Source organism: Kogia breviceps, chromosome 14 (assembly GCF_026419965.1).
Source record: "Kogia breviceps isolate mKogBre1 chromosome 14, mKogBre1 haplotype 1, whole genome shotgun sequence".
Taxonomy (NCBI): domain Eukaryota; kingdom Metazoa; phylum Chordata; class Mammalia; order Artiodactyla; family Physeteridae; genus Kogia; species Kogia breviceps.
In genome coordinates, this window is record NC_081323.1 from 21,101,847 (window position 1) to 21,121,622 (window position 19,776).

General features: G+C 43.9%; 1 protein-coding gene across 1 annotated transcript in view; it reads left to right on the forward strand.

The window, feature by feature from the left end:
* Positions 1-12,144, forward strand: part of KIAA1755 (KIAA1755 ortholog) — a 66,997-nt gene extending 54,853 nt beyond the window's left edge. Inside the window, exon 15 of the transcript XR_010836345.1 lies at positions 12,113-12,144. The gene's annotated coding sequence lies outside the window, so the exon portion shown is untranslated. The remainder of the gene's footprint in view (positions 1-12,112) is intronic.
* The last annotated feature ends 7,632 nt before the right edge of the window (positions 12,145-19,776 follow it).

Below are 19,776 nucleotides of genomic sequence, written 5' to 3' on the forward strand. Positions count from 1 at the left end.
GATAACATGGATCAGGACAAACTGTCCCCAATTATGCCATGTGTAAATTCCTGGCCCACAGAAGCAGGGAGCATCATAAAATGCTTGTCTTAGACCATGAAGTTTCGGGTGGTTTGTAATGCTGAGAGTGTACGAGAGCAGTGGCCTTGCTAGAGGGTGCCCACCCAAAGTCCTGAGCCCTCCCCCACCGTGTGGGTCTCATCTCCTTCTCCTAACTGAACCTCACCCAGAATACTCCCTCTTATTCAAGTGAAGAAAAAGGTTCAGGGGGTCCAGGGACTTGCCTAGGGTACCACAGACTTCAGTGGCTAGCTGCCCTGCTGCGGGGAAGCTCTGATTAAACAAGATCTCTTAGAGCAATTGCAAATGACAGCCATGGGGTTGGCCCACTGCCTGTTTTTATAAATAAAGTTTTATTGTAACACAGCCACGTCCATTTATTTACATATCTCCTGTGGCTGCTTTAACACTACAAGGGCATAATCAAGTATGGGCCACAAAGCCTGAAATATTGACTGAGCTCTGCCCACCAAAGCAACAGCCAGCTGAACCCACCACCAGTCCCTCCCATCAGTAAACTTACACAAGTCACACAATTAAGAAAATGGTCATAGGAACATATATATCGATAATTACCTTAAATGTGAATGGATTAAATGCTCCAACCAAAAAACACAGGCTTGCTGAATGGATACAAAAACAAGACCCATATATATGCTGGCTACAAGAGACCCACTTCAGACCTAGGGACACATTCAGACTGAAAATGAAGGGATGGAAAAAGATATTCCATGCAAATGGAAATCAAAAGAAAGCTGGAGTAGCAATAAAATACTCTCAGATAAAACAGACTTTAAAATAAAGAATGTTACAAGAGACAAGGAAGGACACTACATAATGATCAAGGGATCAATCCAAGAAGAAGATATAACAATTATAAATATATATGCACCCAACATAGGAGCACCTCAATAAGTAAGGCAACTGCTAAAAGCTATAAAACAGGAAATCGACAGTAACACAATAATAGTGGGGAACTTTAACACCTCACTTACACCAATGGACAGATATCCAAACAGAAAAGTAATAAGGAAACACAAGCTTTAAATGACACAATAGGCCAGATAGATTTAACTGATATTTATAGGACATTCCATCCAAAAACAGCAGATTACACTTTCTTCTCAAGTGCACATGGAACATTCTCCAGGATAGATCACATCTTGGTTCACAAATCAAGCCTCAGTAAATTTAAGAAAATTGAAATCATATCAAGCATCTTTTCTGACCACAACACTATGAGATTTCTTTTCCCTGTAATTGATTTCTAAATCAATTACAGGGGAAAAAATGAAAAAAAACACAAACACATGGAGGCTAAACAATACGTTACTAAATAACCAAGAGTTCTCTAAAGAAATCAAAGAGGAAATCAAAACATACCTAGAGACAAATTACAATGAAAACACGATGATCCAAAATCTTTGGGAGGGATGCAGCAAAAGCAGCTGTAATAGGGAAGATTTTAGCAATACAAGCCTACCTCAAGGAACAAGAATAATCTCAAATAAACAATCTAACTTTACACCTAAAGGAACTAGAGAAAGCAGGAGGAAAGAAATCATAAAGATCAGAGCAGAAATAAATGAAATAGAAACAAAGAAAACAATAGCAAAGATCAATAAAACTAAAAGCTGGTTCTTTGAGAAGATGAACAAAATTGATAAACCAGTAGCCAGACTCATCAAGAAAAAGAGGGAGAGGACTCAAATCAAGAAAATTAGAAATGAAAAAGGAGAAGTTACAACAGACACCACAGAAATACAAAGCATCCTAAGAGATTACTACAAGCAACTCTATGCCAATAAAATGGACAACCTGGAAGAAATGGACACATTCTTAGAAAGGTATAACCTTCCAAGAGTGAACCAGGAAGAAATAGAAAATATGAACAGACCAATCACAAGTAATGCAATTGAAACTCTGATGAAAAATCTTCCAGCAAACAAAAGTCCAGGACCAGATGGCTTCACAGGTAAATTCTATCAAACATCTAGAGAAGAGCTAACACCCATCCTTCTCAAACTCTTCCCAAAAATTGCAGAGGAAGGAACACTCTCAAACTCATTCTATGAGGTCACCATCACCCTGACACCGAAACCAGACAAAGATACTACAAAAAACAAAATTACAGACCAATATCACTGATGAATAGAGATGCAAAAATCCTCAACAAGATACTAACAAACAGAATCCAACAACACATTAAAAGGATCATACACCATGATCAAGTGGGATTTATCCCAAGGATGCAAGCATTCTTCAATATATGCAAATCAATCAATGTGATACACCATATTAACAACCTGAAGAAGAAAAACGATATGATCATCTCAATAGACGCAGAAAAAGCTTTTGTCAAAATTCAACACCCATTTTTGCTAAAAACTCTCCAGAAAGTGGGCATAGAGGGAACCTACCTCAACATAATAAAGGCCATATATGACAAACCCACAGCAAACATCAACTCAATGGCGAAAAACTGAAAGCATTTCATCTGAGATCAGGAACAAGACAAGATGTCCACTCTCACCACTCTTATTTAACGTAGTTTTGGAAGTCCTCGCCACGGCAATCAGAGAAGAAAAAGAAATAAAAGGAATACAAATTGGAAAAGAAGAAGTAAAACTGTCACTGTTTGCAGTTGACATGATACTCTACATAGAGAAACCTAAAGATGCCACCAGAAAACTACTAGAGCTCATCAAGGAATTTGGTAAAGTTGCAGGATACAAAATTAATGCACAGAAATCTCTTGCATTCCTATACACTTATGATGAAAGGTTTTAGGTTTTTAAGGTTCCTTAAAAACCTAAAAACAGGGCTTCCCTGTGTCACAGTGGTTGAGAGTTCGCCTGCTGATGCAGGGGACATGGGTTCGTGCCCCAGTCCGGGAAGATCCCACATGCTGCGGAGCAGCTAGGCCCGTGAGCCATGGCCACTGAGCCTGTGCGTCTGGAGCCTGTGTTCCACGATGGGAGAGGTCACAACAGTGAGAGCTCTGCGTAACCCCCCCCCAAAAAAAACCCAAAAAACTAAAAACAGAATTACCATATAACCCAGCAATCCCACTACTGGGCATATACCGAGAGAAAACCATAATTCAAAAAGACACATGCACCCCAATGTTCATTGCAGCACTATTTACAATAGCCAGGTCATGGAAGCAACCTAAATGTCCATTGACAGGCGAATGGATGAAGATGTGGTACATATATTACAATGGAATATTACTCAGCCATAAAAAGGAATGAAATTGGGTCATTTGTAGAGACATGGATGAATCTAGAGACTGTCATACATAGTGAAGTAAGTCAGAAAGTGAAAAACAAATATTGCATATTAACGCATATATGTGGAACCTAGGAAAATGGTACAGATGAACCAGTTTGCAGGGCAGAAATTGAGACACAGATATAGAGAACAAACGTATGGTCACCAAGGGGGGAAAGCGGCGGGGGGTGGGTTGTGTGTGTGATGAATTGGGAGATTGGGATTGACATGTATACACTGATGTGTATAAAATGGATAACAAATAAGAACCTGCTGTACAAAAAAATAAATAAAATAAGATTCAAAAATTCAAAAAAAACCCCAAAACCTGAAATATTTACTAAGTGGTCCTTTACTGAACGTTTGCCTTCCTTAAAGGTCTGAGGAAACAGCAGCCCCTCCCAGAAGCTCAAACCTCCCCAAGGGATGAAACGGAAAATTTTCATCAAAAAGCTCTAAGTTTAACCCCAGGAGACCTGAGTTCTATTCTCCTCCTTCTCTGCAGACCTCACTTTTTTCTTTTACAACATAGAGCAATAACTGTTCCTGCTCCTGACAGGTGCAGGGAGGATGGAGGAAAAAGGAGGGTAAAGACCCTTTGCCTACAAGCCCAGCACATGGCGCACGGCAGGCCCTCAGTCCTGTGAGCGGCTGCGCATCTTCTTCCCTTCCATCCTGAGAAGTTTCTGGCTTGCAGGGAGGGGCAAGAATGGAGTTGGAGCTCCCAGAGAAATTAGTTCCTTGGCCCCCGTGGCTTCACCTCATTTGTGGTGTTAATTGCATAGATTTGCATAATGTGCTCACTGAGGTGTTATTTTACTTGCACATTTAAATCATTTAATCATCTGTCTTTTCCCCCCTCTTAATCTTGAGATGCCAAGATGAGGAGGGCGAGGTGAAAGAAAGACAGGAGACTGTGAGTCTCTAGGTTTCTCTTTCTCTGACTGCATCTCTGTCTCTGTCTCTCTCTGTCTCTCTCTGTCTCTCTCACACACACAAACACACACACACAGACAAAGTGAACTCCCAGATGCAGCCCTGATGTTTAACACTCTCTATCTCCATCACTGGACTCCAGCCACACTGCCTCTTGCCCTTCCTCATACACTAAGTACATTCCAGCCTCAGGACCTTTGCACTTGCCTTCTCCTCTGCTTGGAGGAGATATCCTTTCTCCAGATATCCACACAGTTCCTTCTCTCACTTTATTCACATCTTGCCGCTTCAGATAATACTTCCTTGACCTCCTTGTCTTATTTAGTAGCTTCTATCCTTTTTGCATTTTTCTGCAAAGCACTTGTCATGACTCAACATTGTGGTCCATTTTTTGTCAACTCCTTTAACAGAATGTGAGCTTCACAAGGGCAAGGGTTTTATCTGTTTGTTTGTTTTGGCCCTACAGTGAGGTATGTGGGATCCTAGTTCCCCAACCAGAGATCAAACCCATGCCCCCTGCAGTGGAAGAGTGGAATCTTAACCACTGGACTGCCAGGGAAGTCCCAGGGCAAGGGTTTGTTTTTGTTTTTCTGCTTGGTTTTTGTTTACTGCTGTCTCTCCAAGTGCCTAGAACAGTGCCTGGCACATAGTATGTACGCAGTATATGTTTGTCAAATTGAGAAACATACACTGAAGGTTTAAAAGCCCTAAAAGGATAAGATGTGATGACTGTAGAGTCACAGGCTTCCAGGCCGTTGTCGGCTCTGAGTCCAGGACCCAGGTTTGCTAGCACTGAGGCCAGGCTTTCTCCAGAAATGGAGCTGTTTCTGGAAGGTCCCTTAAAGCAATGACCCCAGGTCAGCCTCCCCTGGGGGCTGACATTTCCTGGGCAGTAAGAACAGCTGTCTGGGGTCTGGGTAGAGTGAGTCTGCACTGGAAGCCTTCCAGAGAACTGAGCAGTTGTTTCACAACTCCAGACATCATATGCGGCGAAGCTCAGCGGTCAGACTAAGTCCAGAGGTCATAGTCTAACCATAGAGGGCACAGGGAGGAAGGCTGAGGGTCACAAGGAGAGAGGCCACTGCGAGTCCTGAGAAGGCTGCTGTTCCCATTTCCCAGGGGATGTTTTGGGCCAAGGATCAGAGCTGGATAGCCAAGCCTCCTCTGCACCATTGTACAGATGAGGAAACTGAGGCTCAGCCTAGGAAAAGTGGCTTGTCCAAGTGTCCTGAGCAGGGCCCATCTCCCACAGGAGCTCCTGGGTGGAAAGGCCCTGATCTGGGAAGTGCCAGGCACGGTTCCCACTCCCTGTATTGTGACCCTTCCTCCTCCAGATCCTCCTCAGATGTCACTTCCTCCAGAAAGCCCTCAAGGATACCCTCAGTTTAGGTCAAGTTCTTCTGTTCTCAGAGAGTCACACACTCTCCCTTCAGAGACCACATCTATTTGCAGTGACAGGCTGGTGTCTGTGCCCCCGGCCAGGCTCTAGCCTCCATCAGGCAGGGACCATGAGGTGCTATTCCAGTCACCTCCGTTTTCAGAGCCTAGCACATGGTGGGTATGTTACAGGGACTCGACACCCATTGGTTGACTGAACACACACAACACGTGCAGATGCTTAGACAGTGCAGGAGCATATTATAGACGACAAGGCGACCACAGGGGCTGGCCCAGGGACTGGGACCGTGGCTCTGCTCCCTCAGAAGCTCTCGGGCTGTGCTCTGCCCACATCCTTGGATCTCTTTCCTGTTTCCTGCACACCAGCTTCTGATGTGCGCTCATTTCCGCAGCCTGCACCTGGGTCTCTGCCCTGGGCTGCCTCAGGCTGCCAGAAGCCCCATTGCCTATGCCGGGGCGGGGAGGGGGAGCTGGGAGTACCTGAGAACCGAGGACCCCTGCCCACTCCTGTGGTGTGCCTCCTGCGTACAGGGTAATAAAGACTCCAGCTCTCTGTCCCATCTGCCCGGCAGGGCACTTACCTGGCTGGTGCACCTTTGCTTGACCTCCTACCCTGCCCTGTCCCACTTCCCCACTCAGCCTCTGGTGTTTCCTGGAGACACTCCCTAATAAACCACCTGCACGCAATCCTGTCCCGGGCTCTGCTTCATCTCACTCAGGACCCCGTTCACACCTGGCAGAAACTCGAGTCAGACACTCATGGGTCCAGCCCCAACTCTGCTTCTGACCAACTGTGCAGCCCTGGGCCCCTTCATCCGCCTCCCCAGCCTCCTCTGTAATACGCAGCAGCAAGAATTAGAAACGGTGTTTGTGGGGTGCCTGATCCAGGCCAAGTCCATCTTGGGTCTCAGTGACAGTAAGTGTCCATCTCTTTCACCAGCAAGTTCTAACTCTAAACATCCTGGATCCCACCACCTGTTGAAGCCTCAAATGGGATATACAAGTTCAGAAAAGCAGCCACCCTGGCCCTGAGCTGTGCATGTGTCAGGAGCTCAGGGGTCTGTTATATAAATTTCCAAAGAAACTGCCTGGCCTGCAGCTTCCTGTCTCTGCTGAGTGTCGTTGGTCCAGTCTCCGGCATACCCACAGCATCCTCCTGCCCCTTGTCTGGGTCAGAGCAGGTCTTGAAGTACTCAGAGACCTAAGCATCAGGGATCTGTATGGGTTCCCCAAGCCTCACTTCAGGATGCCTGGCCTCCTACCTGTTCTTTAAAAAGCTGCACTCTCCTGCTCCTCCAGGTCTTTGAACCTACCGTTATCATTTGCCTGTCCAGTGAACTCCTACACATCCTTTAAAGCCCAGTTCCGACGTCACCTCCTGCTGGAAGTCTTCCCTGACCGTGCTGTTCCCCAGGTGGGGTTTAACGCCTTCTCTGGGCACCCACATCTCCCATTCCTTACCCAACACAGAGCTGGCCACATATGTGCCTTTTTGTAATTGTCTCTTGACTTATCTGCCTCCAGGAGAATTGGGACTGGTTTGCTCATTACTGAATCCCAAACGCCCAGCACAGGGCCTGGAATACAGTAGGTGGTCAAACAAATGTTTGGTGAATGAATGAAGACATCAAGCCACCCCCAGATTTATCATTTAAGTTTGTAGCTCAAATGTCAGGGCTGGGGGTGGTCATTATGGGTTTGTCTGGTTTTGGATTTCATTTCATTTCACTTTTGGTTTTTCCTTGTCTAAGGAAACGGTTTCAGTCCCGAGGGGGCCCTGTCTTAACTCTCTCATTTCCAGGAAATCGTGGGCCCTGGCATCACGGGAGCATCTGGCAAGTCCAGGGGTAGCTACTGACACCTTCCCCTTTGGGGGTTCCCACACACACTGTACCCACCCAGCCTCTTCCCACCTCCTCTGGGAGGCCCTGCGGTGTGCGGAGAGCTGGACTGGAGGGTCAGGCAGACAGATGTCTGGCTCCTTTGCCAGCTAACTGACCTTGGGGAAGTCACTTCCACACTCACTGCCTCAATCTCCCCAGTTGTAGAAGTCCTTGTGGGCGTTCTGGGGCTCCTCTCCCTGTCTCTTGGCCCTGGGGAAAATGAAGGTCCAAAACATGTGCTCAGGGAGAGAACAGGAGTCTGTTTTCAGAAGAGGAAGCCAGAGCTCAGGGCAGGGCTGGGAGCCTCAAACCCTTGGGGCTGAAGGTCCCGCCAAGCACAGCCTCAGCCCAGGGGAAGGCAGCTTTGCCACCAGGCCCCCAGCAGGGCTGGGCAGGCTGAGCTGGCAGAGGGAGGAGGCTTGGTTTTCAGGGCCTGGCCTTCCCTGGGAGCGGCTTGTCCTTAGCCTCAGGGCTCAGCCCAGCCCCTGGCACAGCCAGGCCTCAGCTGGGGCGGGAGGTACCAGGGGACAACGCTGGCCTGGCCCCATGTCGGCATTTCCTGCTTTTCAGCCTGGGCATATCTCCCCTGGAAGCCACCCTCAGGGGCCTGGCTCTCCCACACCAGCGACCAGCAGCGGTGAGGGCCAAGGGGGCTGCCTGTAGCAGTGACCACAGGGCTCGACCGCGGTGAGATTTCTGGACAAGCATAGCATGGTGGTTAAGGGCCTGATGGCTGCTTTTTAAAATCCCAGCCCTGCCTTCTAACTTTGCTAGGCCTCAGTTTACTCATCTGTAAAATGGGACTAAGAATAGTTTCCATCTCTTGGTGTTGCTAAGAAGATTGGATAAGCGATATTATATTCGCTCGGCACACACCATAATAAGTTTGTACTTAGATTCAGGGACCTGTGGGAGACCTGAAGTTCAGACCCTTCCCTGAAAGTCTAGTTCCTGGAGACCTGAGCATTGCCAAACAAATGGGCAGCAGGACAAGACAGGGAGAGTGTCCAGGGAGGGGGGGAGGAGAAGAGAGGGAGGCTCCAGGGCAAGGTAGAATGTGTGGCAGGCGGAGCCCATCTTTCTTTGACTGGGAGGATAGACTGCTTTACTTTAGGTTAAGAGACCCTGAGGGTGTGTGTATGTGGAGGGCGGGGGGTAGGCTGGGGTAAGGGCAATGCCCTGGACTGGGGTCAGGAGAGCCGGGGCCCCAGCTCCAGTTCAGGCCCGTGCTGCTGGGTGACATAAGAAAGCCACTGCCCATTTGTAGGTCCTAGATTTCTTAGAGGCTGGGAGCTAGAACCGTATGGTCCTGAGGGGCTGCTTCCAGTGCAATTGATGGTTGGGGCTGAATCCCAGAATCCTAACTCAGGAGGCTGTCTAACTCTGAGCTAGTGACAGGACGACACGGTTCTGAACCTCACTGTGATTATTTCTTCCCTTCCACCCAGGAGAGGACGTTATGGCCATTTTACAGATGAGGAAACAGGCTCAGAGACTCAGCAGCCAGCTCACTAATAATTCCTCACCTTTCAGCAGCAGGAATGGGTTCCAGAGCCCTTCTGCATTCACTACAGCCCACTTAAATAAACTGTCTGTTACCATATCACACGAAAACAGCTGAGTGGATTTTCACACACCCGGGGGGGTATGTTTGGGACAATCTGATGTTAAATATAGGCCGTGCTAGAGTATTCAGAACTCACGTTGGGGTTTCCAGGTCTACTTGGGGCATCTCAGAAAGCAGCTACCATCTAGCGGGGCTGGACGTGAGGCACAAAAAAAGACTTGTGGGAACGGAGGCAAGTGTATCCAGGTGCCAGGCAAAGAGAGCAAACTAGCAGGGGTGGAGGGGTGGATGCTCCAGATACAGACACCGATTTTTGACCAAGCTACCCTCACAAAATCAAGTGCACACTGTCAGAGTCAAGTGCCTCTCTGGGAGAAGCATCAGGTCTTACTTATATAATGGTGACCAACTTGATATTCCCACTCGAAGCAACTCAAACTTCCCACGTCCTAAATCAAACTTCTGGCCAGATCCTCCCACAGCCGTCCCATCGCAAACAGTGAAACCACTTCCTCCTTCCTTAGGTCAGAACACTTGGAATCATCTTTTCTTTTTTTTTTTTTTTTTGGCTGCACCACGCGGCACATAGGATTTTATCTCCCTCTGACCAGCGATCGAACCCGTGCCCCCTGCAGTGGAAGCGTCTTAACCACTGGACCACCAGGGAAGTCCCCCTTGGAATCATCTTTGATGCCTGTCTGTCACAATCTGTTAGCAAATCCTACTGGCACTACTTCAAGTTATAACCAGATAGGGACTTCCCTGGTGGTCCAGTGGTTAGGCCGCTACACTTCCATTGCAGGGGTCACAGGTTCGATCCTGGGTCGGGGAAATAAGATCCCGTAAGCCGCGTGGTGAGGCCAAAAAAAAAAAAAAAAAAAAAAAAAAAGATATATCCGAATACGTCCAAGATATATCCAGATATATCACCACCTCCCGGACTACCACCATCATTTCTCGCCCAGATGTTGCGGTATCCCCCTCACGCATCTATTGACTTCAAACTTTCACCCCGCAGAGTCCAGAACACCTGTTAAAACCTAAGTCAGCTCACTCATCTCCTCTGCTCGAATTCCTTCAATGGCTCCCAACAAACCCAGAGTAAAAGATAATGTCTTTGGAATGTTCTAAAAGGCCTAAACAGTCTGGTCCTCCTTCTTGGCTCTTTATAATACCCCTGGGAGGTAAGCAAGGGAGGAGGGATTGCTCTCACTTTACAAATAGGGGAATTGAGGACTGGAGGATGGAGACTCTGCTTGGGTCACCTGTCCTGGGACTCTGTCCACCACACTGGTCCGGATGCCTGAGCAGGCGGCTGCTGGTGTCTGTAATCTGATGAGTGCTCACCCCACACTCTCCATGGAGCACTGGCTCCCTGCCCGTTCTCTAGAGACAAGCCAGATGCCAAAATAGACTTGTGGACACGGTGCCCTTGGCTGGGAGAGGGCCCTGGATTCCACCCCTTTTTAGGCCAGATCAGAGCAGTGCATGGTCCACCCTGGGCTGCTTAGTAGCCATTAGAGGAATGTAAATCTTCTGGAGCCTGGAGTGGGTCAGCCCTGGGGCAGCCAGCTGTACCCCGGCTCTGACCCTCACTTGCCAAGTGACCTTGGGCAAGTCAGTTCTCTGTTCTGAGTAGCGCTCTTTCCACTCCTAGGAAGCTGTAAAATTTAACCATTCTAAGAAGAAACGGATGCAATGTGTGTTGCATCCTGTGAGACCACAAATAACCAGCAGCCAGAAGATGTCAAATATCAGCTCACCACTGGCCCGAGGAGAGGTCTAGAGTAGATTGTCACAGGGTTCTGTCCCAGCCCCATCCCGTTCAACTATCTATCCATCATTTTAAGATGGAAAGATGGCCCTTTACAGTGTGGCTGGGAAGGGCAATAGGACATTGAGTATCAGAACCAGAGAGTCCAAAGACCTTGACAAGCAGGACCAATGGGTTGAATATAAGAAGATAAAATATAATAAGGGTGAATGTTAAACCCTGTACTTGAACCCAAATACCAACAAATGAGTTTGGGATGAAGGGGACAGGATTGAGATGAAGCAGATTTAAGCCAGTAGTTCTCTAGGGGGCATTTTACAAATTCATGGGGTCATTTGGGGCTGTCACTAACATTTGGGGGGCCCTTGTGACATTTAGGGGCAAGGGCCAGGGATCCTGGGCATCTCACAACACACAGAACAATCTCACCCTGTTGATAACTGCCCTGCATCTTTCACAACTTTCAAATGTCCACCCGATGAAAACTCAAGACAAATATAAATAAGTCAGGCTTTAGTGCATCACAGTACTGAAAGGTTTTCATGAGACATCATGTGAAAAACTCAGTAACTTAGGAGAAGGCTGTTATTGACAGGGAAGCATAAATGGAATAAGGACAGTAACTCAATTATTGAATAGTTTTCTCTTTCTGCAGTCTGTCTAGTCAATGTATTAGACTATCACCAATTGCATATTGAGAGGAAAAGTTTCCAGGGCATGGATGCAATTACAGCAAAGACAGTGAAACCAACTGTAAATATTGAATAGAGGAGATATGCAGCTCTTTTTTTTTTTGCAGGTTTAGAGCTAAATATTAATAAATTAGAGATGCAAGAAATCTGGGTTTCTTTAGGGATGGTTGCTTTGAATCTATGTTGTGAAAATTACACATTGAGATGATTTATTTGGGGGTTACCTGTTGTTTTTCAGTCTTACTCAGAAACTGTCCCCATGGATGCACCACATGGTTTCTCGATAACATTGAATGGAAAGCTTCCTCTTGTGATCCATCTGTTAACCCTTAATGAGGGATGTGGTAGTAAAAGGCTTTCTTGTTTTTAAAGTTCTGAAAGCAGAATGCACCCCTCTGTTGAGGAGTGAGATTCTAAGGAAGATGTGTTTTCTGCGTGGTCACACCACTCACCTGTCGTGTGCCATAAAATGGGAATTATTTATCACTACACTCAGATGCTCACCCTCCTTTTTCTCTCCACCTGACAGGTTGCGATGTGTCTTGGTGTGTTCTCCCTACTTCAATTAAGGTTATTTCTCTCTTTCTCTTATCGTATACAAATGAGTTGGGTCTGTTGTGTCTTGCCCTAACAACCGTTTTTATTTTAATTTTCACCTGCACCTCCTGCCCTGTCATTTTCCTGCACTTCTTGCGTTTATGGGTGTCTGATCTGCTTACATCTTTGGAATCCAAACTTACTCATTATGAATAGATATGGGTTATTATGTCTTTTTGGGTAGTTGTGCCCAAGAACATATGGAAATACACATGATTTTATTATAAATGACTTCCCTTTTATACCTCCTTTATATTACAGACTGGGCAGCGTATTGATATATATGTTTCAGTAGATTATCTCTTGTGAATTTCATTGCAGAAAACTAAAATGAAAGGAAGCATAAAATATTTGCTGTGAAAAAGAGGCTTTGGCAATTATACTTTTAGGTTTACATCAGGCTAGAATATTACAAGTTTTCACCAAAAGACATGTGCAAGAATGCTGGCAACAGCACATTCTTAATAATCCCTAACTGGAAACAATGGAATATCCATCAAAGCTGGATGGATACATAAACTGAGGTGAACCACACAATGGAATCCTCCAGAGCAAAAAGAATGAGCTACTTACAAGTACACGCAACACTGCAGATGAATCTTACCTGAACATGCAGCTTGGTGAGAGAAACCAGACATAAAAGAGGTTGTCCTGAGCAATGCCATTTCCATAAAGTCCTCAAACCAGCACTAATTGATGCTATTAGACTTCAACATACTATATATATAATATAGACTAATCTATGCTATTAAAAGTCAGGATAGTGGTTACCTCTGGGGGGTTAGTGACTGGATAAAAGACAGGGAGGAAGATGGTCATGTCCTACTTCTTGATCTGTCATGTTCAGTTTCTGAAATTTCATCAAGCTGTACCTTTATGTCTACTCTCTGTATATATGCTTGTATTAGAGTTTTCCAGAGAAAGAGAACCAATAGGATATATATATATAGAGAGAGAGACAGAGACAGAGAGACAGAGACAGACAGAGACAGACAGAGACAGAGAGAGACAGAGAGATCTATACATCTATATTGTCTACATATATTGGGGGGGGTATTTTAAGGCATTGACTCATACAATTGTGGAGGCTGGCAAGTCCTCCAGCTGCAGAGGAGGCTGGCAGGCTGCAGACTCAGAGATGAGCTGATGTTGCAGTTCTTGTTCAAAGGCCATCTGCTGGTAGAGTTCTCTCTTCCTCAGGGAAGGGCAGTTGTTTTCTATTAAAGCCTTCAACTGATTAAATGAGACTCACCCACATTATGGAGAATAATCTGTTTTACTCAAGGTCTACTGATTTAACTGTTAATCCCGTCTAAAAATATCCTCACAGAAATGTCTAGAATAATGTTTGACCAAATATCTGGGTACTGTGGCCCAGTCAAATTGACACATAACAATGTTTTACTTCAATAAAAAGCTATTGGGGGTAGTGTCTTTGGACTGACAGGGTTGAGAGCCACTAATTTAGCTGAAGCTCATAAAGAAATCCACAGTCTACAGTCATCAATCATAAAGCCAGTTCTACATTAAGTTCCATCAATAGGAGTATTGTAACTAGATCAAGGGATGTGATTCATTCAGTCTCTCTCTCTCTCTCTCTCTCTCTCTCTATCTATCTATCTATCTCTCTGTCTCTCTCTGTCTGTCTCTCTCTCTCTCTGCTGATTAGTCATCACCTCATGAGTTCTGGTCATTTCTAGAGGTTACACCTTGATAGTGACTCAGGTTTTCACTGGAATGATGTGGCCAAGAGAGTAGCCAAAGGAAATGATTGTCATGTCAATGGAGAACGATTCATATAACAAAGCAGAAGTCATAAAAAATGCGTGAGTCCTCAATCTGATAAAGGGAATCTATGAAAAACCCACAGCTAACATGATATTTACTGGCAAAAGACTAGATGTTTTCATTGTAAGATCAGGAACAAGACAATGATGTCTTCTCTTGCCATTTCTATTTAATATTGTACTGGAGGTTCCAACCAGAGCAATCAGTTAAGAAAATAAAATAAAAGGCATACAGATTGGAAAGAAGTCAAACTATGTTTACTTGTAGATGACATAATCTTATATAGAGAAAATCCTAAGGAACAAACTGGAAGATTATTAGAATTAATAAATGATTTTAGCAAGGTTCCAGTATACAAGATCGATATACAAAAATCTATTGTATTTTTATACATTAGCAATGAACAAATGAAATGCAATTAGGAAAACAATTCCACTTACAATAGTATCAGAAAGAATCAAATATTTTGGAGTATATTTAACAGAAGATGTGCAAGACTTGTATACTGAAAACTACAAACATTGTTGAAAGAAATGAAAGATCTAAATAAATGGAGAGACATTCCACGTTTATGAACCAGGAGACTTAATATTGTTAAAATGATGATACTCTCCAAATTGATCTAAAGATTCAGTGCAATCTCTATCTAAATTCTAGCTGGCTTTTTTTTTTAGCAGAAATTGACAAAATTATCCTAAAATTAATGTGGTATTGCAAGGGACACCAAATATTAGAAACAATCTTGAGAAAGAAGAACTAAGTTGGAGGATTTACTCTTCCCAATTTCAAAACTAACTACAAATCTACAGCAATCAAGACAGTGTTTGCTGGCATTAAAGACAGACATATAGATCAAGAGAATAGAATTGAGAGTCTAGAAATAAACCCTTACATTTGTGGTAAATTGATTTTCAACAAGGATGCCAAGACTACTCAATAGGTGAAAGAAATCTTTCAGCAAATGATGCTGGGACAACTGGATATCCACATGCACACCATACAAAAAAAAATCAACTCAAAATGGATCATAGAGCTGAATGTAAGAGTTAAAACTATAGGAACTTCCCTGATGGCACAGTGGTTAAGAATCTGCCTGCCAATGCAGGGGACACAGGTTCGAGCCCTGGTCCAGAAGGATCCCACATGCCACAGAACAACTAAGTCCGTGAGCCACAACTACTGAGCCTGCGTGCCACAACTACTGAGACTGCATGCCACAACTACTGAAGCCCGTGCGCCTAGAGTCCATGCTCTGCAACAAGAGAAGCCACTGCAATGAGAAGCCAACGCACTGCAGCAAAGAGTAGCCCCCACTCCCCACAGCTAGAGAAAGCCTGCACACAACAAAGACCCAACGCAGCCAAAAATATAAATATATAAATATAAATAAATAAATACATTTAGTTTTAAAAACCAAAGAGTTAAAACTATAAAACTGTTAGAAGAAAATACAGGAGTAAACTTTCATGACCTTAGGTTAGGCAAAGCCTTCTTAGATATAATACCAAAAACACAAATGGCAGAAAAAAAAAGATAGGACTTCATCACATTTAAAAACTTCTGTGCTGCAAAGAATATCATCAAGAAAGTGAAAAGACAACCCAAGAATGGGAACAAATATTTGCAAATCACATGTATTATAGGGGATTTGTATCTAGAATCTATAAATAACCCTAAGAACTATTTAAATAATGAAAAGATAACAATTTAAAAATGGGCTAAGGATCTGAATGGACATTTCTCCAAAGAAAATATACAAGTGACCGATAAGCACATGAAAAGATGTTTAACATAGTTAGTCACTAGGGAAATGTAAATCAAAACCATGATAGTCTCTAATGGCTATAATAAACAAAGAGACAACATTAAGTGCCAGGGAGAGTGTGGAGAAAATAGATATTCAACCATTGCTAGTAGGAATGTACAATAGTGAAACAACTTTGGAAAGAAGTTTGGCAGTCTCTCAAAAAACAAAGAGTTACCATGTAATTCAACAATTCCACTTCTAAGTATATACTCAAGAGAAATTAAAATATATATCCACACAAAAACATGTACATGAATGTTCACAGATGCATTATTCACAATAGCTTAAAATTAGAAACAACCCAACTGTCCATCAACTGATGAATGATATATCCACTGATGGAATATGATCTGGCAATAGAAGCAATGAAATTCTGATATATGCTACAACATGGACAAACTTTGAAATCATTATGCCAAGTGAAAGAAGCCCATCAAAAAGACCACATACTGTATGATTCTATTCATATGAAATGTCCAGAATAGGAAAATCTATACAGACAGAAAGTAGATTAGTAGTTGCCTAGGATGAGAAGGAGTGTAGAGAATGACTGCTAATGAGTATGGAGTTTCTTTTGGGAGGTGAAGAAAATGTTCTAATATTAGATTGTGGTGATGAATCCACAACTTTGAATATATTAAAAGCCATGAAACTGTGCATTTTAAATGGATGAATTTTATGGTACATTATTTATGTCTCCATAAAACTGTTTAAACAAAGATTGAATCCTTGACTCCATGATTAGAAATTTATCCTGAGACAATCATTGTCAACAGGCTCAAAAGCATAGTTTGTATCATTCAGAGTTCAGTTGCAGGAAGCAGAAACCACATTTTCTGCTTTAACCAGAAAGAGACTTAATACTGAAAGTTGGGTTCTTGAAAAATTATTGAAAGACCTGGTGAGTGGGCTGTGTCTCTGGGAATTACTCTCATAAGTCACCACCGTACTGTCTACCTATGGGAGCTGCTGCCTCTACCACATCCTGGAAGCTTGGTAACTGCTGTCTTCAGAAATTTGTCACTTCAGAGAATTCTCTGGAAGTCTAGTGGTTAGGACTCTTCCACTGCACTTCCACTGCAGGGGACATGGCTTTGATCCTTGGCTGGGGAACGAAGAACCTGCAAGCCATGTAGCATGGCCAAAAATTCTTTAAAAATTAAAAAAAAGGAATTTGTCACTTCAGCTTTTATCTAGGGATCAGATGTTGCTCTTGCCCCCATCACCATCTCTGGACACCCATGAGCTGGTGACGACACTGAGACCACAGTTGCAGAAAATCTTAATGCCTTCACAACCAGCAGGAAACAGCCAAAGCAGAAAGAGAGTCTCCACCTTGCTTTGCCTTTAAAATCTCACACATGTGCATTTAATGGGTATGACTGAATTGGTCTCCAAACCTTATCTGTAAGGGAGTCTGGGAGATGCAATCTTCACCCTTCCAGCCCCTGCAATACAGGAAGGTATATCAAAAGAAGTTGAAATGGATGTAAAATGAGCCAACTCACCATAACCAATGGCTGCAGGGATGACCACTGTTTGCAGTAGTCAAAACATGGGAAAAAAAACTAAATGTGCAACAATAGGGGTTTGATAAATTAGGCTTCATCTATTTGATGAAATTCTAGACAACCGAAGAATGTGTTGTAAAAATATATGTTGTGATCTGAAACATGTTAGACAAAAATGAAAAAAGGCAGGTGAGTAGTACTTCATAGGCAACTTTTATGACATTAGGAACCATATCTGTCTTGTCCTCCTGGGCATCTCACTGACTGGCACATAGATGGCACAGAGTAGGTGCTCAATAAACCTTTGTTGGATGATTAAAAATAATTCCATTTTTAGAAGTTAAATACATATTTATATGCATTCATATATACACACATACTTAAATATGGTATAGTAAGCCTGAAAGAAATACAGCAAAATGTTAACAGTTGTTCTCTCTGGTGATAATATTTGAAGTGACCTTTACTTTCTTCTTTTGGCTTTTCTGTATTTTACAGGTTTTGAACAGTGAACATGCATTAATATCAATTAAGGAAAAAAATGCAGATGTTCTGTTAAAGCCACAGAAGAAAACATGCCTGCTTCATTTTTCTGTCTCCTAAAGGACCTGGCACAGGGGTGGGCCCAAATCTATGGGCAGTGACCAAGTGACTGCACCTCCATTTGCTGCCTGAGTGATTTCTGGGTATTTCTCAAGCAGCCTGAGGGAAGAATTGGGCTTTTAGGAAAATCCTGACTGTAACACAGTATGCTTCCTTAAGCTAAAACTGGACAAGTGCCAAAGCCATGGCACTCTCCCCAAGTGCCAGTCTTGAGTGTTGCAGAGGCTGTGCCAGAGTGAGGTCATGTTCAAGAGTCTTAAAGGGCTAGATCAATGACTCATTCCTGCCCTTCACATGCACCCATCAGACCCTGGAGCCACTGATGCTTTGGGTTGCCAAGCCAGCATCACTGTTACCAGCTGGGCTCAGGCAGGAAAGCTCTGGGGGAAATGGAAGAGGGGTGTCTGTTCCTCAATTTTGTGAGGAGTCCATCAGAGAATGTTTTTTACCACTTTCACTTACACAACTATTGAGGTCTCAGGTCAGGTCACATTAAGAGGAGCATAGGAACCAGAATGAGAAAACTGAGAATTCAGTTGGCTCTGTGCAACTCAGAGCCACACTTGGGCTAATCATATAAATTATCAACCTTGTTTTCCCCACCTCACTAACAGCAACCTTCTGCCTCACACTTTTTGCCAGTGGTCAGGAAACCTGGTCATGGCTGGCCTTCTTCCTCCTTGGGGACTTAGTGAGGGTTGGCTTGGGGAGACCCCACAATGTGTGATAGTTAGCACCAGCCATCACTCCATTTATTATACCTGTCAGCCAGATGGAAAAACTGAAGCTTCTGAGGGGAAAGGACATGGTCAGGGTCACACAAACAGAAAAGGAACATGTAAGAAGAGGCTCCCATATCCACCATGGTCTTTGGAGAATCCAGGGCAGGACCAAAGAAGAGAAAGAAGGATATCACAGGAGAATGGGAACTGGTCCTGTTTGGGAACAGCTTATCTCATAGGACATGCAAACATATCCCAGCCTCAGGCTCAGCTCACCTACAGACCAGGTGGGAGAAAATGCTTCTGCCACCGACCAGCTGTGGGTACCATATTTTGGCTTCAATTTACTCATCTTTAAAATAGGGCCCAGGGGAGAGGGCAGACAGCAGAAGAAAGAAGAACTACAATTCTGCAACCTGTGGAAGGAAAATCACATTCACAAAAAGACAGACAAACTGAAAAAGCAGAGGACTTTGTACCAGATGAAGGAACAAGATAAAACTGCAGAAAAACAACTAAATGAAGTGGAGATAGGCAACCTTCCAGAAAAAGAATTCAGAATAATGATAGTGAAGATGATCCAGGACCTCAGAAAAAGAAAGGAGGCAAAGAAAAAGAAGATGCAAGAAATGTAGGGCTTCCCTGGTGGCGCAGTGGTTGAGAGTCCGCCTGCCGATGCAGGAGACGCGGGTTCGTGCCCCTGTCCGGGAAGATCCCACATGCCCTGGAGTGGCTGGGCCTGTGAGCCACACAACAGTGAGAGGCCCGTGTACCGCAAAAAAAAAAAAATAATAATAAAAAAAAAAGAAATGTATAACACAGACCTAGAAGAATTAAAGAACAAACACCTAGAAGAACTAAAGAACAAACAGAGATGAACAATACAATAACTGAAATGAAAAATACACTAGAAGGAATCAAGAGCAGAATAACTGAGGCAGAAGAATGGATAAGAGACCTAGAAGACAGAATGGTGGAATTCACTGCTACAGAACAGAATAAAGAAAGAATGAAAAAAAAATGAAGACAACCTAAGAGACCTCTGGGACAACATTAACGGCCACGACTTTTGCATTATAGGGGTCCCAGAAGGAGAAGAGAGAGAGAAAGGACCCGAGAAAATATTTGAAGAGATTATAGTTGATAAACTTCCCTAGCATGGGAA